Here is a 6,315-nt window from a genome sequence, read left to right as displayed (position 1 = left end):
TATTATTTTTATTATTATTATTACTATTATTATTATTATTATTATTATTATTATTATTATTACTCAGTCCCTCCAACAGCCAGGCCGGAGCACAACCCGTATTTAGCGTGAGGGCAAGAGGCGAGGGAGGCAGCCAGGTGCGCGGCAGACCAGGTAATGAAGGGGTCACGGAATAATTTACCTGTCCCGGGGCGAGGGGAAGGAAGGGGAAGAAAAGGGAAAGGTCGCCTGCAGGTAATGTTGGTGTCTGGGGAAAGGTAATGCTCGGGTGCGCTGAGAGACTCCGGGAAGGACATCAGGTGAGGCGCAGACTGGTATTCTCTGGCGCTTTCTGCTCACAAATATTTCCTTTCTGCCCACAACAAATATTTCCACCCCGCTCCCACAACAAATATTTCCACCAGGCTCCCACAACAAATATTTCCACCAGGCTCCCACAACAAATATTTCCACCCCGCTCCCACAACAAATATTTCCACCAGGCTCCCACAACAAATATTTCCACCAGGCTCCCACAACAAATATTTCCACCCCGCTCCCACAACAAATATTTCCACCAGGCTCCCACAACAAATATTCCCACCAGGCTCCCACAACAAATATTCCCACCAGGCTCCCACAACAAATATTTCCACCCCGCTCCCACAACAAATATTTCCACCAGGCTCCCACAACAAATATTCCCACCAGGCTCCCACAACAAATATTCCCACCAGGCTCCCACAACAAATATTTCCACCCCGCTCCCACAACAAATATTTCCACCAGGCTCCCACAACAAATATTCCCACCAGGCTCCCACAACAAATATTTCCACCAGGCTCCCACAACAAATATTTCCACCAGGCTCCCACAACAAATATTTCCACCAGGCTCCCACAACAAATATTTCCACCAGGCTCCCACAACAAATATTTCCACCAGGCTCACACAACAAATATTTCCACCAGGCTCCCACAACAAATATTTCCACCAGGCTCCCACAACAAATATTTCCACCAGGCTCCCACAACAAATATTTCCACCAGGCTCCCACAACAAATATTTCCACCAGGCTCCCACAACAAATATTTCCACCAGGCTCCCACAACAAATATTTCCACCAGGCTCCCACAACAAATATTTCCACCCCGCTCCCACAACAAATATTTCCACCAGGCTCCCACAACAAATATTTCCACCACGCTCCCACAACAAATATTTCCACCAGGCTCCCACAACAAATATTTCCACCAGGCTCCCACAACAAATATTTCCACCAGGCTCCCACAACAAATATTTCCACCAGGCTCCCACAACAAATATTTCCCACCAGGCTCCCCACAACAAATATTTCCACCAGGCTCCCACAACAAATATTTCCACCAGGCTCCCACAACAAATATTTCCACCAGGCTCCCACAACAAATATTTCCACCAGGCTCCCACAACAAATATTTCCACCAGGCTCCCACAACAAATATTTCCACCAGGCTCCCACAACAAATATTTCCACCAGGCTCCCACAACAAATATTTCCACCAGGCTCCCACAACAAATATTTCCACCAGGCTCCCACAACAAATATTTCCACCAGGCTCCCACAACAAATATTTCCACCAGGCTACCACAACAAATATTTCCACCAGGCTCCCACAACAAATATTTCCACCAGGCTCCCACAACAAATATTTCCACCAGGCTCCCACAACAAATATTTCCCAAGGCACAAAGGAGCTCAGATATGTTCTCGTATGTGTTTTTTTGTTTTGTTTTTTTCACATCCACGGTGCAGAGGCTTCGGCAGACCACCACTAGGTTCATGAAGGAGCACTCATGGAAAGGCCCACAACCTCTACGAGAGACATCAAATGGAGGTGAGTGAGCCCAGAAAGGTTTGACAATATGGCCCATGAACACAGAGGCCGAAGGGGGGGGGGAGCTTGTCAAGGACCCCACTCCCCCGCGTAATCAGAGGCTGTTTTCTCATTGTCAAGTAATACCCCCCATCAACAACAATAACAACAACAACAACAACAACAACAACTTTTGCTTTCTAAACTGCCCTCTTTCGGATTCTATCCCTCTCTCTGTTCCTTTATCTCCAGTTTCCTTTCCGGCCGTTCTATCTCTGCGGTGGTAGACGGTCACTGTTCTTCCCCTAAACCTATCAACAGTGGTGTTTCACAGGGCTCTGTCCTATCATCCACTCTCTTCCTGTTATTTATCAATGATCTTTCCATAACAAACTGTCCTGTCCACTCATACGCTGACGACTCCACTCTGCATTATTCAACTTCATTCAATAGAAGACCCTCTCAACAGGAAGTACACGACTCCAGACTGGAGGCTGCAGAACGCTTAACCTCAGACCTTGCTATCATTTCCGATTGGGGCAGAAGGAACCTTGTGCCCTTCAATGCCTCAAAAACTTAATTTCTCCACCTATCAACTCGACACAATCTTCCAAACACCTATCCCCTATTCTTCGACAACACTCAGCTATCACCATCTTCAACACTAAACATCCTCGGTCTATCCTTTACTCAAAATCTCAACTGGAAACTTCACATCTTCTCTCTCGCTAAATCAGCTTCCTCGAGGTTGGGCGTTCTGTATCGTCTCCGCCAGTTCTTCTCCCCCGCGCAGTTGATATCCATATACAGGGGCCTTGTCCGCCCTCGTATGGAGTATGCATCTCACGTGTGGGGGGGCTCCACTCACACAGCTCTTCTGAACAGAGTGGAGTCTAAGGCTCTTCGTCTCATCAGCTCTCCTCCTCATACTGAAAGTCTTCTACCTCTTAAATTCCGTCGCGATGTTGCCTCTCTTTCTATCTTCTATCGATATTTCCACGCTGACTGCTCTTCTGAACTTGCTAACTGCATGCCTCCCCCCCCCCATCCCACGGCCCTGCTGCACACGACTTTCTACTTATGCTCATCCATATACTGTCCAAACCCCTTATGCAAGAGTTAACCAGCATCTTCGCTCTTTCATCCCTCACGCTGGTAAACGCTGGAACAATCTTCCTTCATCTATATTTCCTCCTGCCTACGACTTGAACTCTTTCAAGAGAAGGGCTCTCCTCCCGAAATTGACCTCTCTTTCGGCCACCTCTTTTGATTCTTTTTTAGGAGCAGCGAGTAGCACGCTTTTTTATTATAGTTTCTTTTTTGTGTGCCCTTGAGCTGCCTCTTTTGTTGTAAAAAAAAAAAAATCCAAATCCCATCCCTCCTCCCAACACCTTCCTTCTTGCACTTCTCACCTGTCTGTCTTCTTTTCCTGACACTGATCGTACAAATACAACAACAACCACAAAAAAAAAATCCAAGCCCCATTCCTCCTCCCCAGTCCCTACACCTTGCCTCCGCTCTCCCCCTTCCCTTCCTTCTTCCCCTCCTCGCCTGCCTCTCTCTCTCTTCCCTGACGCTGATCATAATTAACTAAAGTCCCCACGAGCACATTCTCCACTCATGTTCATTATATACTTCTATATTTTTTTGAGGGGCAGTTTTTTTTATTAACTTTAGAACAATTAACTTTCCTTCGCCTGTATTTCCTCTTTCACATGACTGTGACGCATTTTGAGATAAACTGTTACAATTTATTGTCAACAATATCATAAATGTCACTAGGAGCAGAGTTTTTACGAACAATTTCTCTTCGTGTTGAGCGATTGTCGTTGTCTCCTTTCAATATCATGGAGGAAAATCTCTTAAGCCAGGTAAGGGCGTGATAAAAGGGCTTGTTTCAGACATTTCCAAGCTTGTGTCATTGTGACCTCATGAGGTCATCACAGACTTTGTTCGTTGTAGGAAACTCTTCATAATTCGTATCGTGAATAAGAATTTATTTACTTTAACCTCATCAAGAAAAAACTACGAAACTGGTGAAGCTGATATGTCTTTGATTGATGTTTAAGCATATATATATATATATATATATATATATATATATATATATATATATATATATATATATATATATATATATATATATATATATATATATATATATATATATATAATTCATAGTTCTTAATCAGTTGTCACCCAGGTGTAATATTACTTATCAGAATATGCAAGTGCGCATAGATTTGCTCATACATTGATTACCTTTATAATTATGTAATTGTTGTTTTCACAAATACATCACAGAATTAGGAAAAATAAATGAATAAAATAACAGGGTGATGACAGTATCACTGGAACTGCTGACAATGACGTATGGACGGAAAATTCTAGTGTATGACGATGCAGAGCGGAGCTGTGTGAGGGGTCCGTGACGTCAGCAGCACGCGGTGTGGTAGAGCATAGTTTGACCTTGTCTCCTCTGGGTCTTGTCCTTTACGGTACAGAACAAAGGTTGCAAACGAATGGGGATCATCGGGAATCTTGGGGGTTGACTGACTGAATGATTGGGACATCCGGTCATGGGCGCTGCAACTGCCAACTAGTTATGCGGTAAGATCTTGGGGAAAAGTGAAGGAAATGTTCAAACAAGAAAAAAAGGCTCAAATTCTTAAGGAGCAGCTGGTGATATTTAAAAAAAAACTTACGAAACACTCACAGCGATAAACTCTCAACAAAGACGGGGAAAAACTAGTGAATACGTAATCAGGAGCTAGCAAAGATAAAAAACAGAAATATTTAAATACGTATGATCTCATCTGACTTTTGACTTTTTGACCTTCTGGCTTCCTCACACTATAGCATGACCATGTAAGGCTTGGAGCTGGAGGGAGTTTCGATGAGTAAAAGAGGAAACATTTAGATAAACGTCCCAAGCCATAGGACGCAGCTATCAGCGGGCGGATACAAGAATCCGGACCGGCGCCGATTCGTGGAAGGACACGGGAAATAATCATGTTGCTGTTGTTATTGTTGTAAAGTGTGTTGTCGTTATTTTGGGTACATCCGTTCATTGTAGGGACGGGAGTAATGTTAGTCTCATTTCTACTTTATAGGAGCAGAGATTACCGGACTTTTTTTATCTTATTTATTTTGGCCCTTGAGGTGCTTCCTTTACTGTAAAAAAAGTTTATTGCTTTGCCTCTGCTTTACGTTTACAATTATTTATTTACGGTAAAGAATGCAGCTCAAGGGCAAAAAAAAAAAAAAAAAAAAAAATGCCGCTAATTACTGCTCCTATATAAAAGAGTATAAAGGCGTGGTCGAAAGAGAGGTCAATTTCGGAAGCAGAGATGTCCTGATACTCTTCCCTTGTGAGAGTTCAAGTCGTAGGCAGGAGGAAATACAGATTAAAGAAGATTGTTCCACAGTTTCCCAGGGTGAGGAATGAAAGAACAAAGATGCTGGTTAACTCTTGCATAAGGGATATGGACAGTATAGAGATGAGCTTGAATAGAAAGTCGAGTGCAGCGGGGCCAAGGGAGAGGGGGGGAGGGATGCAGTTAGCAAGTTCAGAAGAGCAGTCAGGGTGAAAATACCGATAAAAGATAGAGGCAACATGGCGGCGGAATTTAAGAGGTAGGAAACTGTCAGTAAGAGGAGAGGAGTTAGTTAGACGATGAGCCTCTACTATGTCCAAGAGAGCTGTATGTGTGGAGCCCCTACACGCATGAGATGCATACTCCATAGTCCATACGAGGGCGAACAAAGCCCTTGTATATAGATAGCAACTGTACCGGGGAGAAGAACTGACGGTCGTGGCGGAGACGATAAATGCAGAACGCCCAACTTCGAGGAAGCTGATTTAGTGAGAGAGATGTGAAGTTTCCAGTTAAGATTTTGAGTTAAAGATAGACCGATGATGTTTAATGTAGAAGAAGGTGACAGCTGAGTGTTGCCGAAGAATAGGGCAAAGGTGTTTGGAAGAGCGTGTTGAGATGATAGGTGGAGAAAGTGAATTTATGAGGCGTTGAAGGACACCACGTTCCTTCTCCCCAATCAGAAATAATAGCAACGTCAGAGGTTAAGCGTTCTGCAGCCTCCAGTCTGGAGTCTTGTAATTCCTGTTGAGAGGGTCTTCTGTTGAAAGAAGTTGAAAAATGAAAAGTAGACTCATCGGCGTATGAGTGGATAGGACAGTTTGTTGTAGAAAGAAGATCATTGATGAATATCAGAAAGAGAGTGGGAGACAGTACAGAGTCCTGTGGAACACCACTGTTGATAGGTTTAGGGGAAGAATAGTGACCGTCTACCACAGCAGAGATAGAACAGCGGAGAGGAAACTGGAGATGAAGGTACAGAGAGAAGGATAGAATCCGTATGAGGGCAGTTTAGAAAGCAAAGAGTTGTGCCAGACTCTATTGAAAGCTTTCGATATGTCTAGCGCAACTGAGAAAGTTTCACCGAAACGGCTAAGAGAGGA

The sequence above is a fragment of the Eriocheir sinensis genome, chromosome 37 (genome assembly GCF_024679095.1).
Source record: "Eriocheir sinensis breed Jianghai 21 chromosome 37, ASM2467909v1, whole genome shotgun sequence".
In the NCBI taxonomy this organism is placed as follows: Eukaryota; Metazoa; Arthropoda; class Malacostraca; order Decapoda; family Varunidae; genus Eriocheir; species Eriocheir sinensis.
Note: the sequence above shows the minus strand (reverse complement) of the source record.